At 57.2% G+C, this 22,743-nt stretch overlaps 1 protein-coding gene across 1 annotated transcript in view; it reads right to left on the bottom strand.

The window, feature by feature from the left end:
* The window catches only part of TCERG1L (transcription elongation regulator 1 like), a 174,152-nt gene that overhangs the window by 62,377 nt on the left and 89,032 nt on the right, over positions 1-22,743 (bottom strand). The window lies entirely within an intron of this gene.

Raw genomic sequence — 22,743 nt, 5'->3', positions numbered from 1 at the left:
CCCAAACTTTGAAACCACACCCCAACCTAACGAACACATGCCGTCTGGACGAGCCTGGAAGGTCAGGGCCCTTGGAACGAGGCGGCCTGACCGGGAGCTGCTGTCCGTCCGGCACGGATCCTTCCCTGGGGAAGACAGGAAGGGGCAGAAGACACTGCTTTACACACACACACACGCACACACACGCACACGCACACACATGCACACCCGCACTAGGCAGGCACAGGGAAGGTGCCTTGAGGTCTGTGCTCACCAGGCGGAGCCGGGGAAGGGCAGACTTGGCGCCCCAAGGAGCCCCCTGCCCCTCCCTCCCACCTTCCTTAGCCCGCCGCGAACATGGATTCCCCTGCCCCCTCTCCTGGCCAGGAGGCTCGGGAAGGGGCCACGCATGCCGGGAGCCCACATCGCACCCCCCATCATCTGTCCACAGTGGGCGTCTGCTCCCGGCACCCTCACGGCTGCAGAGCTGGGTCCAGCCGACAGGGCAGCCGGTCCCAGAGCGCGGAGGTGGGTCAGCGCTGACCTCCGGGCCCCAGGGCAGCCATGACCCCCTCCAGGAGACATGGGTCAGGGCCCGGAAAATCCAGGTAAATGTCCAGATCAGCCCTGGGGAGGGAACAGTCAACTTTCAATGAACTGTCGAACCAAACCTGAGCCATCAAAATTTTAACTTCAGGGCAGTGGTGACACTTGATTACTATTCATGGGGACAAGCAGAGCCCCAGGATGGGGCTAACCTCTCCAGAAGCTGTGGGGATTTCTCCCCAAAGCCCACCTCCCGTCCAGGTGCGGGCAGCAGGCAGGCGTCTGGGGGCGCGGCGCTCCGTGGGCTCCACATGGGGCTGCGGCGCCAACCCGCAGCCCCAGCCCCATAGCATGGGCCGCAGCACTGCTGGGAGAGCTGAGGGGAAGAAAAGCCTGGCTCTGGGTACCCGGTGTCCAAGAAAAGCCTGACTCAGTTTACCCGGTGTCCGAGGAGAGCACATGTTTCGGTTTGAAATCCCGGGACGACTCTGTCAGCATCTTATGCTGCATGTGGGGACGCCTTGTCCTCAAGACGCCTGATCCACCAGCATCAACGTCCAAGTCGCGGGTGTCCACGCTTCCTCCAGGGCTGCCCACTCCCTTTCTTTACTCTGTGGAGACCCTTTGTGTGGTGAAGACTCAGGACCCAACCATCTAACAACCTCGACAATAACACCTTCTGCTTCTCGTGGAACCGGCCATAGGACGAGTGTTGGCGATTTCACTGGATCACAGGAGACTTCTAGAATGCTCTGTCCCACCTGACCCATCCGAGGGGCTCAGGCCAGTGACGAAACGCCTGACCCCCAGGGATCCCTGTCTTGGCTTCAGCCCATGGCCCCTAGATCCCACCACCTACCACTGTGTTCTACGGTGCCAGGAGACACTGGAGAAGCGGTTCTGGAGGCCCTGGCCCTGCCAGGCCCACAGAGGACAGAGTCAAAGGAGCTCCAAGGTCACCAGGAATGACCTCAGATGCGCATTCCCTGCTGCCCAGGAACAGAGACGCCCTGAGCCCACTGGCTGAGACCTGGCCCAGGGCAGGCCCAAGGGATGGAAACACGTGGATCTGGGCCAGAGTCCCACTCTTGGGGGACGGCCCTGGTCCCCGCCGACGTGGTTCCTGCCCTGGGACCTGTTTGTCACTAGAAATGAGCAGATGATGGTTTACTGCCTGCCCTAAACCCAAGTTGGAGCCATCGGTCGGCATTTCCCATGAACCTCGAGGGGCCATGCACGCGGGGAGCCCGGGAGGGTGAGCTGTCCTCTGCGACGGACCCTGTGTCTGTCCGCAGCCCTCCATGGAAGGTCACAGCCCCCGTAAGGGACGCACTCCACAAAGTCCGTGTTCGGAGACCTGGAGGCAAGGCCACGAGCTCACCAGCCTCGTCTCAAGTGAGAGTTGCCTCCCTCAAGTTTAGTCCGCGGAGAGGTCTGGAAGGAGGTAAGGCTTCTCTACTGAAAATCACCACATCCACCTGACGGGCCCTGATCTGTGGCTCATGCACAAGCCGGCCCAGCCCTGAGGCTGCAGGGGACACACAGGAAGGTGATGCGGGCAGTTAGCGGGCTCTTCCCCCGAGTCTGTTGGGGCGACCTGAGGCCAGGACACAGCAACAGCCCTGGGAAGGCACACAAGGGGCTATAACTCAGGCCCTTGAAGAAATCAGGGCATCGGGCCACCAGCGGGATGGCTCCCGGGCACACAGCAGGGTAGCAGGACTGGCGGGACCTGGACCCTCCTCTCAGCAACGGTTGCTTCAGGGGAACAAACGCCAGGATTTTTTTAAAAAACATTCAAACATTGTTTTTATAATTATTAACATGAACTGCAGACAAAAATATGTGACGTGTCAAAAAAAGGAGAAATAGACCAGTATCTCCTAATGCAAAGAAAAATTCTAGGTTCCATCTAGTCCTAACTCTGGTCTCAGTCTCCCCATCCACAAAATGAAATGATCTAGAAGACCTCTCGGTCCTGGAACTACGTAGGGTACATCCCAAAGTAAGAGACGTGACTTTGGGAGGTGGTGAGACAGTCTTCCGAGTTCCTGCGGGGAGAAGGGCCGACTCTGGGACATGGATGAAGCCCAGGGAAGGCGGCAGGAGAGAGAGAGAATTCACTGTTTCTACCCTGAAGGCAGCAGTGACCTCGGATGGACGGCTCGTCTGGAATGGACGTCCTCCGGTGGATCTGGAATTAAGTGGGGAGTCTGCTCTGGGGCTAAGGGACCCCAGATCCACCGTGTCTCCCCTGTGACCCTGACCGTGATGTCCCAGAGTGGCAGGAGGATAAAGGGGACACTGGGGCGACAGGGTCGGCTGGCCGGGGCAGACCAGGCCCGGACAGGAGGGGCTTACATAAAAGTCCCCACTGCTGAACCCGGAGTCCACACTCGCCTCAGCCCGCAGTGTGCGGAAGGCTAACAGCGAGACGGGCTCCATGGACAGCCCACCGCAGGGACGCCGTGCCCGGAAACACGTGTCTGTCCCCAGGGACCTCCACTCACGACAGGCCTGTGTGGACACGCGAGTGCTAGCAGACAATCCTCGGGTCATGGAGGCTCTGTGTTCTGGGTTTGCCGGTGTGGCAACCCCATTTCCATATTTGGACATTCTCACCTCCAGGAACAGGGAACCGATCGTGTTTGCACAGACGTGTCCTAAGGGGAACAATGAACGGTCTTTCGGCCTCGCACACAGCCCGCCTCTGAACAAGCCCCGTCTGGACATCATCTCCCCAACGCCTGAGCCAAGCACGAGCCATCATCTCATTTTATACTCAGAGAAACGGGCCAGGTGAGTCATTTTCCAGGTTACAAAATAAACCATTAGGGAGGGCAGAAATTGTTTCTCAATTTAAGCGGCGCTGAGCTCCCCCGAACATTTGACAGTAAAATAAGGAGAAAAATGCAATTTATGTCTCGGGTAATAAAAATGACACAGTCAGGCCCATTGCACTCGGTTCTAAACGAGAAACACATGGGTTTTCAGACGGGGCCTCCGGGACTAAAGCATCGAGGGAGACGCTGTCCCTGGGAAAGCTGGGGCTGCCCAGTGCTGAATCCACAGCAGCTGCCAATCCAGGGCCCTGACAGACAGACGGACGGAAGCAGGAGGCAGAGACCTGAGAGCTGAGAGCTGGTGAATCTGAGAACCGGGGTGCCAGGGAGCCACAGCCTGTCCGATCACTTTTCCATCTGAGCCTGCCACCCCGAGGAGACCTGCGTGTCCTGCCCCTGTGTCCCTGATGTCACTGCAGCCAGCCAAGGCCTGCTGGGGAGGAGCTTCGCAAGCGCAGGACCGAGCAGGCCTCCCGTTCTGGCCGCCAGCCCAGCCGCTGGAAGGAGGAGTGAGTTCCTAGGTAGGCCCCCACCCTCGAGCCAGCTCAGGGGCGGGCGACGTGGCCAGGGGCAGAGGTGGCAAAGGCGGGTGGTCGCGAGGGTCTTGTGCTCCCGTCCCCTCCTCCCACCAGGGGCCGCACAGGCTGGGTCTCGCACCTTCCCGAGCCAACGCAGCCAGGACGGTGAGCCACGAGTCGAAGTAGCCAGACACGCGGAGCGAGGCTCCCCGTGGTGAAGGAGCGTCCACAGGTTCCGAGCGTCCACAGGGACACGCGGAAGAGACTGTCGTCGGACCGAGAAGCCCGGCTCGGGAGCCAGCAGTCCGCGCGTCAGCAGCAAAGGCCGAAGCACTGATGTCGCTGTGCTCCGGCTACCTTCTCAGAAAACCTCCCAGGAGAGGAAGACAGACAGATGGCCACTGGCAGTGGAGTCCCCAAGACGATGATCTCAGGCTGCTCTGTGGGGGAAGCAAGGGCGGCCAGGACAGCAGGTGCTGGAGGGGGCCTGGGGTCCAAGGGGTCACATGAATAGATCGGGATGTCAGGACCTGCTTTGTCCTGGCCCACCTCTCTGCTCCCCTGAAGAGGTTGGCTGATGAGGTCCCAGGGCACCTTCTGGTGCTCCCCTGTAACTGAGGATTATTTTTGCATCAACGGCAAACCAGTTCTGAGCCTTCCACATCTTCCATGCAGTGATTCCCAGAGCTGATGCACTGCAGAGAGAACTCGTTTTCTGCCGGTCTGCAGCATCATGGATCCCGCTCTGCTAGAACAAAGGGCTTTAAAACACGAACACTGGAGGGCACGAGCTTGGTGTGTGTGTCCCCCCCACCTCCAGAGAGCCCCAGGGTTCTGCAACGCAGTTCTACCCGGATCAGGGTTCTGTCACTCCATCCCCAGCCAGGATCCCACGCCAGGCCTTCCAGAACCTGCTCTGGTCCGTGTGCCTCAATGAGGAGCTGATGCACCGCTGGGCAGAGTGTCCTGTGGCGATGACGTGTCAACCTCCCCAGACTGTTCTAGAACCTGAGCCGCTCCAGTTCTCTGAGGAAGGCAGCTTCCGACGGGAGCGCAGTGTCTGCGTGGAGCACGGCAGGACGAGGGAGGCTCCCTGGTTTCCAGCAGGAGGCAGAGCGGAGTGGGCGGCGTCCCCGCACCGGGACGCGGCACGCTGGCCCGGGGGGAGACCAGGGGCTGCCAGGGAAACAGGCCCCAATGCTGGGCCGGGTCCGAGAGCTGGTCCATGGGGCCGTGAGCAGAGGAGGTGGGCGGCCAGGCAGAGTGTCTGTGGCCAGCAGGCCCAGCGCCCCAGCGCAGCCCACGGACCCCGTTCACGTGTGTTCTCTGAGTGAGCGAACTACAGGTGCCTCCCGTGCGATTTCCAAAGACGCGTTCAACGTTAAGCTTGTCGTCCACAGGTCGGGAGCTGAAGGCGACAGAGGTATCGTCGTGCAGGAGAATCTCCATAAGAAAGTTCTGATCCCTGTCAGCTGTACGGTGGGCCTGGCCACCAACTTGGACCAGGAAGAGGGGAGGAGTGGGGCAGGGGAGGCCGGCGTGTACGCAGAGGTGAGGCGTGGACGGGAAGGCCGGGTCGGAGGGAGGCGGGGCTGCGTCTGCCTGCAAACATCACTAACGCATTTCCTCCAGCTCCCGCAGAGCAGAACGTGTTGCAAAAGCACAGCCTCCGAGCTTTTCCAGAAGCAGAAACCCATGTCGGGACACTGGGCTGAGTGACCTGAGCCGCGGCTGTCCTCAAGCAGGCGTGGGAGTGAGCGGCGGAAAGCAGGCATCACTTCCTCTCTCCCTCGACGCGGGGCCTGTTCCGCCGGCCTGGCCTTGTGAAGTCACAGCCGGTAGGTCACTGGGCTTCCTCTGGGGACGTGAGTGGGCACCGGGGGCTCAGGTACCCACCAGAAGCAGACATGCGCCCCCTCCACACACGCATACACATACGTGTGCACGCACACACGTGTGCACACACAGATGCACACAGAAGACAGGTAACAGCACTGTGACGGGCTGTTGGCCACCGCAGGAGACCGGCTCGCCGGCCGGGATCCGCGGCTGGGCTCGGTGAGCCTCAGGTCCGCACACACCAGGGAGGAAAGAAAGAAAACTTGACGGAGATCTGCTGCAACCGCGCGGACACACTGTCAGCGGGGACCGCTTCTGGACGGGACCTCAAAATTAAGTTCTCTGGCGTAAAAACCATACACGCTCCGCACCACTTTCGAAACACAGACAACATCTTTGGAAATTGCCCAGAAGTGTTCTCATTCCCCTCCCACAGAGGAAGGCCCAGGGGAAGGGCAGTTTATCGAATATCCTCTGGCCAGGGGAGGGGAAGGGGTGTGGGCCCTGGGAGCCGCACGGCCTCTGAGGCCTGAGCGAGCAAACACCTGCTCCCGGGGCACCGAACAGGGGAAGAGGGAAGGCCTCGGGGTCGGGCTTGGGGACACACCCCCATACACCCCCGTGAGGGTGCCGGCCCGCTACCACCCCTCCTGCAGAGAACGCTGACCACTCAAGACCCACACCCGTTCCTTTCCGTCTCTGGTGACACTCCCACCCTAAATAGTAGCCCCCCAACCCCTGAGGCCGCTACGGGCAAGTCACTGCCAGTTGTTTCCTCTGGGACCAGACCCGGGCCTGTGGCCACCTCTCCTCTGACCAGCCCGTCTATCACGGACGGCCACACTCCCCTTCATCCCGAGTCGTTTCCACGCATCCTCGTGTCCCCCTGGGACCCTAACAAAACAGCTGCTTCCAGACCCTGAGGTCACGGGGCGCCGGTTCTTCCGAGGTGCTGGCACAGTTCTAGGACCCACGGCCCATGGTCCCACGCGGGCAGGGACGCACTGGTCCCCCGGAGCTGATCTCCCTCAGGGCAGCCCCCTTAGGATGCTGCTTAAAGACCCTGCATCCCTGAGCTCACTGTGTCCCTTTAACAGGATGATGCATGTAAAACAGGTCACTGGCACAAGTGACATCCTAGGAGCTCAGTGCAGGTTTTCGGGGCCCCCATCGGAAGGGGAAAGCTCACTGGTGCGACGGCCTCCAAGTAGTTTTGGAAAGGGACGGTCTGGGTCTGGAGCCTGCACATCTCTCTCTGTCATCAGCTGGGCCTTGATGAATGTGACGGGGAGCCTCTCGGGGCTCTGGGGTGGTCCCTGAAAGGTCGGCAAGAGCCACGGGTGGCTGAGCGTGCACAGGCTCAGAGATGTGGGGCTCCTTAACCTCGGGGCAGGAAACCTGCCCTCCAGACTTCTCATCCTGATTTTGGAATCCGGCCTGGAGACCCCCAGTCAGTCCGTCCCAAAGCCCTCTGGGGGAGCATCCCCCCCTCGGCCCAGGTCCAGTCCCCCAGGGTCCCCACACCCCAGCCAGGCACCTGCCTCAGCGTAAATGCTCCCGGGGTGACTGGTCTTCCACACTCGACGGCTCTCTTTCAACAAGTTAAACAACAGAATCAACAGCTGGGACCCCTCCGCATACTCCAAGGAAACACAGATTGATTTGTTTAATGAGAAAACAGCAATTCTGACGGAGCCACACCAGCAGTGCACTGGACTCCTGTACCACGGAGCTCGGATGTGCTCCCGAGTGCGTCCACACCCCAGGGACACGCTCCCGCTTGTGCGGCCGCAGCTTCCCCGCAGGCGGGTGGACGTCACACACATGGGGTGGCTGGGCTCTGAGCACGGCGGGGACCAGGTCCTTGCGGGGCCAGATGCGAGCAGGGGGCCTGGCACCACGGCCCCACGGCCACGCCCCCGCAGCCACCTGGCCCCAGAGCAGCACCGGGGTAAGGACACTCTGTCCCCTCCTCTGGGACACGGCGAGGGACGAGTCACACTGGCAGGCAGGACTGGCTTGAGTGATAAACATGGAAACATCAAATGCATGTTATTTAAGTTGGTTTTTAAACTTTTAATTCGAGAATCTTCTAAACAGAGGCATGAGGACGGCCCCTCCCAGCGCCGTGTGTCCTGAAGAGGAGGGCCCCTCCTGCCCTCAGAGGCCCTGGCAGCCTGGGGCCCGGCCTATGGATGCCCCCCAGCCTCCTGACCCTCCTGAAGTTCAGACAAAGCCCCACCGACAGGACCCCCGGGGCAGCCGGGGACGGGGGTTCGCAGCGATGTCATCCAACCCTGGTCACTGAGCATGGACCACAGACTGTATCGATTCTGCTTTGGAGGTTGGTGGCAGCTACGCGAATCTAGCATCTCCAGGAAGTGGGCAGAACCTTAAACGGCACCAGTGGTCGTTTTGTCACACGGCTGACCGTGCGCCGGCCTGTCCCTGGGCTCACAGCCCACGCACCCCTTCTGGTCCTGCCACCGACAGGTGCGCACATCCGTCCCTGCGCCCCGGGACAGCAGGGCTGCCTGAGGATAAAGGGTTTACAGCCATTTCTCCCTTTCTTGCTCAGAAGTACGCCCCGAGCTGTCCTGCTGTGAGCTCAGCATGAAACGTGAGGGGTTTGAGACAGAGAAAGGCGAAGTCGGAGGCCGGCATGAGCATCGGCAGCCACTAGCGAGCGAGGGGCCCTCCGACACGGCGGCGGGGACCCCTGCACCAGGCCAGGCCAGGCGCCTCTCTAGGGGGGCGGGACACCTGCACACACGAGGGGCAAGGAGAGTCTCCAGGGCAGGCACTGAGACCCCAAAGACGGGATGGGTTGGGGACAAGGGGCCACGGGGCATCATAGGGAGAGAATGAGCAGGTGCAAAGTCCCGGAGCTGAGAGAGCCTGGACCCACCTCCAACCCTGGGGGCCAGGGAGGGAAGCCGGGCCAGCGGGGAGCCGAGTAGCCAAGCGGCAGCCCCTGCCCTGCATTTTGACATTCCGGGAGCAGCCAGGATGGGGAACGTGCGTACCGTGACATGGAGCCTTGCCAACGGAAGCAGTGCCGTTTATGAGGCATTGCAGTCTCTTAAGGTTTTATACCCATGGTAGAAAGAACTGAACTCTATTTTCACACTGAAAATTTTTTTCAAGGCCCCCAATTACTGTTACTAGGATTTCACAGAGAAAGGAATCTCGAGAGAGGCCTGTACCACCCTTGGGAGCGCTCTGACGACGCTGAAACCACGTCTCACTGCCCCAGAGTTCAAGCACCGCCGTAGCACTTTAGTTATGTGAGCGGGAGTATTCACGGCCTCAGACTTTAAAACATCTCCAAAGCACCTTTTCATAAGCCCTCATGACATATGGAAGAGAAATGCATGATTAAATATATTCACGTTTAAATTACATCATTAAATTTTATCAAATAGGAACATTTTTATAAAAGAATGGGATTCAGAATTAAAGCAATTGTAACATGACAGGGAGGCTGTGAAACCCATATTTCCAGGGCAGGAATTACAACTTCTGAGTCGGTTGGCTTCCAGGGGAGCCGTGCAGCTGGGTCTCTGGGTTCATGAGCACCCCACGGGCCTCCTTCCTGTGAGGGGAATTTCAGGGCACAGCGCCCCACGGCCCCACGGAACTGAGCCAGCCCAGGGGCTCCATGCTGCGGCTCTGGGTCTTTGCAGGGGAGACACACTCTCTAGTCCTCCAGCTGCCACCACAGAACCCCAGGCCCGCGGGCGAGGGAGGGGCAGGGTGGCTCAGGGAGGGACCGCCCCTGCCTGCACCAGGTCTGGGAGGACCAGGAATCAGGGACGATGGGGCAGCAGCCGGGGGACCAGACTGGAGACAGGGCTCAGCACCGGGCGGGGGGTAGGGATCCAACCAAGACTGGGCCGCTTCCCTCCCCACAGTATGGGGGTGGTGGGTGCAGGCAGGCCACCACAGAATGTGGATTATTTCCGACGAAAGGCCATCAGAGCCCCGCCGACAGGAAGAGCATTCCACCTCCCCCTTACCGCCTTTGCCTTCTGTAGAGTTGCAATAAGAGGCCTGTACGAGGAAGCGAGCTCTTTCCAAAGATGACTTTTTTTTTTTTTTTTTACAGAAAAAGGACTTCTGGAGCTTCTGCTGTTCCCGCCTCCTGTGAATTGCCTCCCCTACCCCTTTCTCCTTAGCTCAGGAGGGCAGGTAAGCCGCACTGCCGGACAGGCCAGGAGCCCCTTCCTTCTTTATGGGGCTCCAAGACAAACATAATTAAGTTTGTTTTCCTCCTGTTAATCTCTTCTGCGAGTCAAACGGTCATTTTAGCGAAAGAACCCAGAGGGAAGGAGGGACGCGCGCGTGCCCCACAGGGAGGGGCCTGTGTCTCCCACCACGGGGTGGGGGTCTCGAGCAGCAGGCACGTCTTCCTCGAAGGTCCAGAGGCCAGGAGTCCCGGCGCAGGGTGCCGGCCTCACGCGACTCCGCTGAGAGCCTCCGCCCGGCCTGCCGCTGCCGCCGGCTCACTGCGTCCTCACCAGGAGAGGAGGAGCAAGCTTGGTTCTCTTCTCACAAGGGCACTGACCCATGGCCAAGGCCCCTCTCACCACCCCATCTAAACCTCCTGACCGCCCCACGGCTCCAAATACCTTCACCGTGGTGACTAGGGCTTCAACACCTGCCTTTGCGAGCAAGGGCATTCTGTCCGTAACAGAACCACGCGGAAGATTCTGGCAATGGGCAGTGTTTTGTGCAGTGTTTATCCCAGTAGGTGCATGCAATGGGGGTTCGAGCGGTTTGGGGCGAGAATCATCCCAAACCAGCTTTATCCACTGGGCAGACTCTGCCTGTGGGTGAGCAAGTGCAGAGGACCCCTGGGGTCAGGAATAGAGGGTCCGCTGGCTCCCTACTCCCCCCACGTGCCAACTCAGGCCCCCAGGGCCAGCCACTTTCTGTGACAAGTGCAGCCTGGTCAAGTAGATGGGCCTTCCAGAACATCGTGCTGGCAATGATTCTAGCAAGAGGAGTTTATACGAAACATTGACTGCTTCCCAATGTATCGGGAAAGACGATTCATTCCTCCCAAAGCATCCTCACACACGAACGTGTAGCTGTGAATCGGGACACAGACATCGGCTTGGCTCGGCTGCGGGTCCAAGTGCATGTTGTGCAGGTGCCTACCTTTCTAGGCTTTGACTCAAGAAACCTGCTGAACATGCTAGACCCTTCCAATGGCTCTGGGTCCCCTGTGAGCAGATAAGAGACAAAATCCTGAAGAATTTCCTCCTATGTCCTAAGAAATGCACCTGGTGCTGTCATCGTGTGGTGGAGATGAAACATTGTATCAAGGGCCTATCACATTGTAAAGACTTTGATAGTCTGCCTGACTCGCCCCTGTCTTTCTGGCCCCTGCACCTGCCTCGGAGCTTGGCACCAGCTGGACTTCATTACACACCTACGTTGAAAGGAATAGCGTCTATTTTAAAAATTCTCTAAGCTGTAAATCAAGATTTGTGATAAATTCATCCTAACCCAACTCATTCGCATTATTGAAATGAACAGATACCTATAAGGATATATGCCCAGTGCGCAAAGCCGTACTTGTGTTTCCTGTAACTCTACATGATTAAAGGAAAAGGTGATGCCAGTGGAATCATCGTCTGCGGCTGCCCCAATGGACTGTGGCGGCCTTTTGATTCCCACACCTGCCATCCTGGCATGTGCCGTCTGCTTGCTCTCCGAAGAGCCCATCTCCAGTCGGCTCTGACTTTCTGCAGACTAATCTATATGAAAATGCCGTCCTCACCTAGCTGATTTATTCTCACATTTAGATGTAATAAAATTAATAGTGCAGTTCTCATTTCAGTTGATGAAATTAACTCAGACTTTAAAAAAAAATCCAAGTTCCTTCAGTTATTTTCTTTATTTTCAAAAGGGACGTTCTTCCAGTCATTTGATACAAATGGCTTTAATTAGTTTAAGGCAAACATGACCTTTAATGAATACAGGCTTGGGATCGCTAGTCTGTGTGCTAAGAGATGTGAAACAGTGCTGTTTTCACATGCTGATTTGTGACGTCAGCCTGCACGATCCGGTGTGGGGTGGCTGCAGAGTAAACCACTCATCACCGGAAAGAACAATCCTCCCGTGAGGCCGTCAAGAAGCCAGCCCAACCCCACGTGCACGATGCATCTTCGCGACAAGGGCACGTGCATGCTGTGGAACGTCAGGGAACAGGAGACCCAACGAGTCCAAGGGCTGTGTATGGTGTTCGACACTGCCCGGGATGGAGGCTTGTGCTGGCTCGGACGATGGTAGACATGTTCTAAGGAACGTGCGTTTTTAATGACTACTTCTTGTAAAGGTATTAAAAATTAAAAACAGTTAATCCCACACATATAAAACACTAGTAAGAAGAAACCCTTTGTTTCAGAAATGCCCCAGTAAAGGTTCTTATCTTGATTGTACCTTCCGTCAAGTCTACTGGGCTGGTTACCACCTGTGTCAGCTCCGTGTCACCTACAGTCAGAGTCTCTGTCCACAACCACATGACTACTGAGATCTGACACAATGCCCTTCAGTGGCACCCCAAATCCCATTCCTTGTGCATTGGTATCTTGTTCCTCAGGAGCCCTCTACTGCCCGGACCTCCCTCCCCAGAACAACGTGGCTTTAGACACCTGGTCAGGCTGGAACACCTTGCCCCCCCCACACCCAGCTCGAGGCTCATCCCCTCCACGACCATCCACAGCTCTCCATGGCGAGCACATCTTTGCTCTGCCCTCTACTCTGTTTCTCACGTCTTTACAGATCATACTAAAACTGTCGGCTGATGAACCTCTCCTTCTTGCAAGATAAGCTCCTTCAAGGTGGAAACCACGTCTAGCATTTCTGTCTGCTGTGCACCTGCACAGGCCCGGAGTTCAAAGGTGTCCCAGCCCCCTTCGCCAAAGTTGCTTTTCCACCTCGGTGACTGTTCCTCCTCTCTACCTTGGCAGGCTGAGCCGGGGGCTTTTCCAGCTCAGCGCACTGGGTCTGTCCTGGATGCTACTGTTTCCTAGAATTTGTCTACTTTCCTGCCTGACAGTCCTTCCTCTCTGTGCAAAAGACAAAGCCATCCTCCGCAGAGCCTTCACGTAGGCTGCTGCTGCCCAGGGTAAAGACCTCACTGTCCTGTGTTTTCAAATATATATATTTCTATACCAGAATAGCACATCCAAAGGGCTGGTTTCATGTCTGTGAGCTCCTGGAAAACAGAAGCCATGCCTTTTGATCTTTAAATCTATTTTAAATGAACTGTGTGATCGACGCAAAGTAGATGCTTAATGAATGTCGGATGGCTGATTAGACGTATACGCGCTCAGATGGAGGAGTGGCCGTCCTCTGGAACGGTGAGTGGGCTCCTCCATCTGTCCCCTCTCCGTGCGGAGCAATCAGACAAAAGAGAAATAAATCAGTGAGTGAACAAGAAGCTGGACATGGGATCTGGCAGAAGCCAGGCCAGCGAGGAGGTCCTCCACTGTGGAGCAGACCCTCTACGCAGTCATCAAAGGGGTCCCACCACCAAACGGCCAGTTCCCGGCATGCCTGGCCTCGAGGAACATGTGTACATGGGCACAGAAGTCACAGGTTTCTCCTGGTGGATCCCGCAGTCAGGGCTGCTGGACACCTGAGCACGTCTACAGCAGGAAAGAAAAGGTCCACTGTGGGACACGGGCGGGGGATCGGCAGTGAATCCACGTAACAGAGAGGAATGTGGAAAACAATCAGAAAGCATGGTTGCTTTCTAGGAAAAAGTGCATGAAATATGTAACACACTAAATTATATTCACACACACACACTCCTTGGTAAATGTTTACATACTCCTATTTCCAGGGCTGTCTTATTCTCTAGCTCATACATATGCACATGAATTTCTATTAATATATGTATATATGCGTTTGAAAGACGAAATCGGAGCACCTGGGTGGCTCAGCCGGTTAAGGGTCCGACTCTTGGTTTTGGCTCAGGTCAGGGTGGTGGGATCGAGTCCTGCGTTGGAGTCCCTGCTGGGTGTGGGCTGTGCTGGACACTCTCCCTCTCCCTCTGCCCCTCCCCGCCCCCACTCACACTGTCTCTCTCTCTCTCTCTCTCTCCCTAAGAGAAAGAAAAGAAAAGAAAAGAAAAGAAAAGAAAAAGAAAAGAAAGACAACATCAAATATCTCAAAATAGAGAAGAATGTGATAAAGATTTTCAAAAGATAGAGATGTGACCTTGGACCTGGCAGTTCTTCTTGGCTATGACACCAAAAACACAAGAAGCAGAAGAAAAAAATAGAGAAATTGCACCTTCTCCAAAACAAAAAACTTTTATGCATCAAAGGACAACATTAAGAGAGTGAAAAAAAAAACACACACACACACAAAATGACAGAAAATATTTCCAAATCATTTATCTGGAAAGGGTTTTGCACTCAGAATACACAAAGAACTGTAACCACTTAATAAGAAGACAAACAACCCAATTAAAACATGATTTGCTCAGAAGGCTCTAGACCCTCCCGCCAGTCTGCACTGAGTGCCCCCACGGGCCCTTCCTTGGCAGCCCACTCCCCCCCTCCACGCCAGTGCATGACCCAGGATGGCCACCAGAGACACTCTGTAGCTCTAAGAGTCCTCGGGAAGCCCAGGCCACAGTGCCTAGGACGGATGACACAGGACTCTGATCCAGTGACCACAGTGACAGTGCCGGCTGGTCAGGGAGGCCATCAGCCCCACCCCTGCTCCCTGTGCACAAGGATCTGAGGAGTGGGCAGGAGTGAGGGGGAGGAAGAGGGTCGTGTGACTTCAGAGTCCAGGACCGAGGTCATCTAGAGCCGTCCCAGACGCTCCCATTGTCTGGGACACACGACAATGTCCAGGTGGCCCAGTGGGGAGGACTCAGTCTGGTCTTCTGCTCTGCTGACGCTCCACCCCACGGTCTTGGTATAGACCTACCCACTCCTGCCCTATAAGTATGCTTGCGAGGGGGCATCACTCCTGCCTTTCGTCCACTCTACTATGAGAAAACCAAGGCCAAGGTCATCTGCCCCGTGTGGACAGAAGAGACGCCTTGGTTCTCCGCTTGAACTTCTCAACTTCCTGCCACCAACCCCCCCGCCCCAACCCACTACCTGCCAACAAGCAAACAGCTTTGACTGGGATGATTGGGCCACTCGGTTCAGCCGAGGAGCTCCCCTGCGGGCCCACACAGAACCCCTCCCGAGCGTCTGGTCCCACCGCTTTGGGACATGGAGGGTGAGCAGTCAGAGGCAGGAAGGAGCCCACAAGGTCTCCAGCAGAGGGGAGCCCCCACGTCTCGCACAACCACTGCTCCTGCCCTGGCTGGTCTCCGGCCTGGCAGAAGGGATCCATCTGGAAGTGAGTAAATGCACCGTCTGTATCCTGAGGGGCTCCCGTCCTCCCAAAGGGCAGCCCCACCCCCGCTCTGTCCCCAGCACTCACCACCACCACCCACCCCGGGTGCAATTAGAGCCAGGAGCGCCCGGCTTTTGACAAGAAGATGGAGGGCTTCCCCGTCCCGGCGGTTAATTGGCGGTGTTATTTATGTGCGCCGAATGCTCGTGAAGTTCGCTGGCTGTTCCTGATGCAATTAGTTTCATTGATGGCAAGGTTTCTGAGTTGAAATCGTGGGAATCAAAGGACCGTCTGATACAACAGAACACAATAAAAATGAGCACGCTCGGCTAGTTTCCATGCAGAACACCTAGAAAATGGGTTTCAAAGTTTTACAGGGAGATAAAAGACCCCTCTGGCTGCTCCATTACTCTACCCACTGGAAATGCAGAGGCCACAGTGAGAGGGCACAGAGCTTCTGAGAGAAAAGGCACATTTTACTTGGGGGCTGCCCCAGCATCTAAGTATTGCAAAAACAAATCTGAATTTTGATATTTCAGTGACTCCTACACTCAGTAAGGGGCACGTAATTAACATTAATTCAGGATAATTATTACAGAAAATTCAAAAGATGCTTCACACCAGTGTTTCAATAGATCTGACTTTGGGAGTTTTGCCTGTGACAATTATCCATGTACGTGGGACCCGGCTCCCTACGTTTCTTTCTAAATCAACTTAAATGTTAATAGAGAATATGCCCAAAGGATCATTATTCAAATTCCCCCCAAATACAGAAGAATATAATGTGAAATACCTCCCTGCACTCCTAAACCCACATGCAGAACCCGCTTTGGAATTCACGCCCGCAAGCCCCCTCCTGCGAGCCTCCTGGGACGTTCTGCACGCTTGCACAAATACAAGGGTGCACGCTTTGTTCTGAACACAGAGGCACCAGAATATAGATCTGAACTGTGCTTTTCCTCTTAAATCCAATCCTGTGTTTTTGAGAGCGAGGTGAACAAAGCCTGCACTGTCCTTTTCAACAGCTCTGAATACCCATTGTACAGACGACCAGAGCTTGCACAAGCTCACGTTCCCCGTTTCTGGAAGTTCTGCAGGGGGACAGGCAGAGCACGCTCATGTTCACTGTGTGCTACTGTACAGACATGAAGATTTTTCTAGTCTCCGGCTCTCACAGCTGTTACCGCCACAGCAGCCCTGCTTCCTTGTCACCGGCCCCCAGCGGTTCAGACCAAGGCAAGCCCCGTCAGAGAGCGGCTGGATGCAGCTGGGTAGGAGGCTACAGTCTCTGCAATTTTGATTTTGATGTAGCCAAGCTAGCCATCCCATTTCTAATTTAAATTAGTGACCCCCCCATCGCCACGCCCCTGCACCACCAGGGGAGCTCCCAGCCTCTGGCGTCCTGGCGACGAGCCGGGCATCGAGCACTGCCTGGGGCCAATCTGAGAGGCGATGCTTGTCTTACGAGAGGTGGCTTTACTCTGGGCTCCTCCACTGGACACATGCTAACTGAGAACCTACTGTGTGTCACGCATGGTTCTTGGCCCAGGGGAGCATATGGGGAACGAAACATGACATTTCCTGCACCCCCGAATGTCCACTCTGATGAACCAGACCCGGAATCGCCGCGCCTGTGAGGAGCGCACCTTCCCGCAGCTGCAGACGGTCTCTGTGCTGTGTCCGCTCTTCCCTGAACTCCATGCCCGTGGCTTCTGCTTCTGCTTCCTTTGGATGGAGGATCTTTGTCTTAGAGGTTCACAGAGCTTTGGTTGGGGAACGGATGGCAAAACGCTGTCTTCCTTTTACTTCCGTTATGATCATGCTTTCTATGGCCCACAGTTTTATTCCTAAGGGGTCCGATTTGCGAGTCTTTTCGTTTACAGCTTCCGGGTTTGTGCTGTACCAGGGCGAGCCTCCTCACCCCAACAGCGCGTAAGGAACCCCTGCCTGCCCTCATCAGTTCTGCCTGAACTTCATCAGACAGAGGGGTGAGGTACGGATGCATCTTCCTAACGAAACTGCTGGCTTCTGTCTGCTTGGCGGCATCGTCCTGACGGTCCACGGCACCCCCGATCTGAGAGGAACGGAGTCCATTCCCAGGCATGCGTGCACCTGTGTACGTACTGATCAAACTTTTTGCACGAACACATACACATGCACATGCTATTTTAAGACCAAAGAGCAAAGGAAGATGCTACAGTTGGGCAGACGATGCTTGCGCGTAATGAGATCCAACCCGTCCCCCGATCATCTGCGCAGCACCTCTTCCTGGGGTCCCCGAGAGCAGCAGAGACCCAGGATCAGGCCCTTCCGCTGCCGCAGATCCCGCTTTTGTGCCGCTGGTCCAGGCCATGTTTTGGGTTTCAGCATATCTGGGATGGACTCTGACAAGCACGGGGACGGTGGTCATAGGGAGAACAGGTGCACTCTCTTGTCACATGAGCAGGCCTCCCCGGCGCCTGGAGCCATGGGCAGAAAGCCTGAATCTCAGCCCGTCCGTTGTCCTCACCCGGCAGGCAGCTGTGGCTGTCTCCCTCTCGTGAGGCCACATCCCCACTCGGAAACCACAGAGCGGGGAACTGACGGAAACACCGACCATCTTGATGGCTCAGAACCCTGTGAGGAGAGCCAGAACCCGGCTCAGGACCTCAAAACCCAACCTGATTTTCAAGGCTGAGTAAGGTCGTGAATCCCTGCCTGAAATGGGCCACGGAAATGCTTATTCCTAGCGACGTTCTCCTGGACAGTCTTCCCAGCTCCGCTCTTCCAACGGTGTCCATGCCCCGGGGGTACGGCGGGAGGATGCCCAACAGGATGGAAACACGGCCACGTGTGGCGCGTGGGTCACATATATGCTGCCTTATGGCGTCTACTCAGACAGGACGAGCTGGTAATAGAAGTGGTTCCCCATCGTACGGCTGGACACATCGACACCTGAAAGAAGTTTTCACTCACTTGCTTCCAACCTGGTCCCATGAGCCTGCGCACCCACACGCTCCCCGGCCAGCTGCGGCAGGACGGAGGGAGAGCAGAGGAGGCGGCTGCTCCTGCCCGGGGAGCTGTGGCCACCTGGCCTGGCCGGCCTGGCCCTGCTGGACGGGAGCATCGGGCCACGGAACGGTACCCCCCTGTGCCGGCCCAGGGAAAGGAACTTGCCCTTCCCTTCCCCAGGCTGCCTCCCGAATGCCCATGAGCACTGCATGCACCCCAACCCCACAGAAGCAGCCGTGGCCAGGTGGCAGGGGGACAGCACCAGCGGCAGTGAAGGGGCAGTCCAGCATCTCCGAAGACTGGGTGCGAACACGGTCACACAGACACAGGGTCAGCAGCTCAGGGTCGGGGCGCCGGCCTCACTGGTGTGTCTGCAAGCCCATCGCTGAGGCCCCGGGGTGGCTGGCCTCACTCGGTATCTCGGCACACCATCTCCAAGCCTCCGGAACTCGTCACGGGCATGATGTTAACAGCTGCCTCATCTCTCGACTCAAGTATAGATTCCAGTGTGCTCTGGGCCTGCTGTTGGGCACCTGGGCTTTTATTATTTCTGATCGGCCTATTTTAGACTATATTCTCTGGCATGTCCTTATGCCCGCCCCTCCCCCATGTGGGGCTGTGATCATGCTCTAAGCTTTCAACTGCTATTTCAAGCCGGGGATCGACCGGTCACTTGGCTACGGAGCCCGACCCCAATCTCCCCCACATCCAGGCGTGCCCTGTGCTGGGAGGACCCCTGTCAGCCCCTCGGGTGAGGGGAGGAAAGAATTTGTCACGTAAGTTAAGAAGATGCCCGCCAGGAGCCATGTGGGGGTGGCCGTCTCTGCTGGTCCTGTGGGCTGCAGCCCCACATGGGATTTCTGATGAGCGGGTTTCTTAGGATGGAGTCCCGTGAATGGAACCGCTGGACTCAGTAATAGACATACGAAGGTAAAGCATTTTGATTTCTATTCATTTCTTTCTGGAAACATTGTGTCAAGTTACATGATCACCAGCTACATGTGATACGTTTGCACCTGCTCGAGGAAGTGCGGAAGCGCGTAGTAGAACAAACCATCCGAGGGCCATCTGTGATGGCCCCACGTGAGCAACATGACGTCCAACCGCAGACAAGTCTGTTCGTGCCCACACCGCAGAACATTCCCGGAGCAGTTAAGACTGGACATTGTCTCGGTGTCACTGGGCTTCAAGTTGTGCCGCTGAACACTGCACTTCACAGCCCCACGTGCGTAAAACAAACATGAATACACGTGTGTGCACCGTCCCGCTCGGGAGATAGTCTGATTCTCACGTGACCCTACCAAGAGACGTTTCCTTCCTGAGAAGAATGGGACTGAGAGGAGGCAGATTCTATAAACTTCTAAATTGTTCCCATTTCTTAAATAGAATACGGTCACGTTTTACAGCTTCATCCAGAGCAAGCACACATTTAGCTCATTAAGCTCTGGTGACGGAGACAGGCCCCTCCATTGGAGACTGCGGGACGGAGCCCGTGAATCAGCTGGCTTTCCACACGGAGGTTTGGGGTAAGAGGTTCCTGTGGGCTCCAGACGGTGGGTGAGGGCCAGAGGCCACCCGGACGTGCACCTGCCTGACTCACGGCACACCTGCCCGGAATGCTGCTTAGGAACTCAAGACCCGTCGTGACGCCAGCCCCAGGAGAGTCTGGAAGGGACTCCTCAAGCAGCTGTGGCGGCTGCGGACGGCGCTTGGGCTGAGAGAGCAGCCCCCAGACTCGGCGCCTCCCGACCGTGTCCCCGCGGGAGGGGGTCCTCTTCACGGCCTCCCTCTGTCCCCATGGCTCACCGTGCGGCCCTCGAGATCCACTCACTAGGTGGAGGACAGGTGTTAAATGAGGCTGATGGCGGAGACGTGCCCGATGGCTCTTCGGTCATCAGACAAGCCGCGTCGGGCAGGAAACCTGCATCGGGCCCACAGGCATGCTCGTGTCAGGCCCGGGGAGAGGCAGGAGATGGCCGCCCACTCTCCCTGCCCAGCAAAACCGTTCGGGTTTGGAGAAGAGTCATCACGAGTGCCGGAGCCCGTGAGTGTCACTGACCGTGATGCAGGAAGTGGTCTTTCCTCTCCCGGGCCTGCACCCCAGAGCCTTGGCGCGGCCGGCATCACAGGGCAGGCAGGGGACGCACGATGGAGTACACCATCCTGTCCCCAGCCACCGTGCCAGCGAGCAGACACTCGCCACTTCTGCTTCCATCGGCGGTTGGCCTGGCCGAGTGGACGGCCTGGGCTCCGGGTGTCCGGGGAAGGGCAGCCCAGTTCCAGCTCAAAAGCAGTGGCCAGTCTTGAGCGGGCAGCTGGGATCTCCAGAGCCACACAGCAGAGATGGGGGGACCAGAAGCGACAAACCGAGAAGGGGGCTAGTGTGACCACTTCACCTGCCAGGTGGCCACAGCTCCTCCAACGGCCCTTGGGATCCCTCTTCTGGGTCCTGGTGTGGGTCTCCAGAGTCCACGAGGCGAGTCCTGGGCACCCACCTGGAGCCCCTTCTAGTTACACCGTCGCTTGAAGAGGGAGAGCCTCACTGCCCTGGGGAGCAGGCTCGGCCCCGGATAGAGTGAATGTCTTTACAGGACAGAATTAACTATAATGTTTGCTTTTAATTACAGTCATTTTAACTGGGTCATCTGGCCGTGGGTGAGCTGCCACTGCCACAAGTAGGCTCCAAGACATCACAGAGGCAAGTGGAAGAGGGAGATGTTTGGATGACGTCTGCCCTTGGCACCTGGCTGAGGATGTTTAGCCCAACTGGGCTTCCCCACTGGCTTTCATCGCTCTCGGCCATCCCCACGCCCCCCCACTCTGCAGACACCACTGTCCAGCCTCCAGCGGCAAAAGGCCCCCGGGCTGTGGAGTGTGAACCAGCCGTTTGCAGGGTAGGAAGGGCTGTGGAGGGGCCCCGGCCGGAGGTGCACCGTCAGCCTGCCTGGAGGGCCGTGGTCCCTCGGGTTCCGTGACAACCTCCTTCTCTCCTGTGGCGGGGCAAGCTGGGTGTGGTCCCGCGGGAAGGAAGTAAGGGCTGGGGGGGCCGGGATGTGCGAGAAGGCTTGGATCTTGACCCAGACCCACCACTGACAGGCTCCCAAACTAGCAAGTTACCTGTCCTCGTAACCTCCATATGCATGGCTGAGAAATGGGGGTGAACACGGTTAGATGCCCCCAGGTGCCAGGCAGCAGCTGCTAAGCTCGTTCCCAAGGGAGGCCGTCTCTCAGGGCCAGGCGACCCCCACTTCCGGCGAGGCAAGCAGCTCGCCAGCCAGCAGCTCCCGTGCTGTGCGGGGCACGGGGACACCAAATGCACGTGTCCTTGGATGAAAGGCACTGTCTGCCCTTCCTCCTCTGCTGGCCATGAGTCAATGAAGCAACATGACAAGGGGACAGTTGGCCTCAGAGCAGACTTCCCTTAAGGGAGAAGCCCACTTGGTAGGTGACTTTTTCCACTGGTGCCTTCACTGCCCGGCCCCCGGGTCAGTGGGTGGGATGCGGATCAGACCTGTGACAGCCTAGACAGTGAAGAGCACCATCAGGAGGGGACAGGAAAGCCCTGCTGAGGAAGGAGAAGCCGGACAGAGGGGGATCTGGAGGTCTGGGGGGCCAGGATGTCCTGGGCAGTGTCGTGGGCACCACACGTCGCCCCAGCATTCCCACAAATTTTCACTGTGTTCATTGTACTAGTGTCCTGGGGCTGCCCAGCTCAGTGACCGCGCACTGGCTTCCGCCGGCAGGAGTGTAGTCCCTCGTGGCTCCAGAACCCAGACAGCCTGAGTCCAGAGGTCGGCGGGCTGTGCCCCTGCAGAGGCTCTGGGTTGGGGGTGGGGGTTGCTCTTGCCTCTTCCTGCTCCCGCGGGGGCTCGAGGTGTCCCTGGGCTGGTAGCCGTGTCCACCCCTCACTCTAGACCTCTGCCTCTGTTGTCATGGGGCTTTGTTCCCTGTCTGTTCCTTCTTCTCTCTTGTAAGGACACCAGTCCTTGGATTCCGGGCCAGTGTAAATCCAACCCAGTGTACTTCTGAAATAGAGTTTTTTCTAGAAGATGCTACAAAGTGTGCTTCCTGCTTCCAAGCTGTTACAAACTGAAACCACCAAGGGGTTTGCGTAAGAAGTCACAGATGGATACCCTGAGACACTCACAGGCTTAAACATCACTTGGTCCTTTATACCAAGAAGAAACAAGGAACAACGTCCCCCACCTCTCAGCTTCACCGGTGAACGGGGGGAGCGGTTTGCGGGCAGGCGGGGGACGTCCGGCACCCCAAGCTCAGCCTCACGCCCGTGGGCCGTGGGCTCGGCGGGTCCCTGTCCGGGGTCTGAGCCGGGACCAGTCCTGCCTCTGCAACCGCCTGGTGATGGCTTAGGTGCCGCCGCAGGAAGCCGGCCAACGTGACCTCCAATGATGCATTTCATAAGCTGACCCGACCCCCCGCAGTCCAGTCTCATCAGACCGATCTCCCTGCCTTTTGGGCTTGATAAGTGGTTCCCTTTACAAGGGAAAGAGAACGTTCGTCTTAGCACTTGATACTCTCATCCCTGCAGACCTCTGTGGGGGGAGGCACGAAAAATTAAAGTGGGCGCCCGGCCTCCCCGAGCCTCAGGCGCTCACGCCTCCCAGCTGCCGGCCAGGACACGTACTGTG

The sequence above is a fragment of the Mustela putorius genome, unplaced genomic scaffold, assembly GCF_011764305.1.
Source record: "Mustela putorius furo isolate JIRA1106 unplaced genomic scaffold, ASM1176430v1.1 tig00003909_pilon_pilon_pilon, whole genome shotgun sequence".
Taxonomy (NCBI): Eukaryota; Metazoa; Chordata; class Mammalia; order Carnivora; family Mustelidae; genus Mustela; species Mustela putorius.
This window is presented reverse-complemented; position numbering and strand designations above follow the sequence as displayed.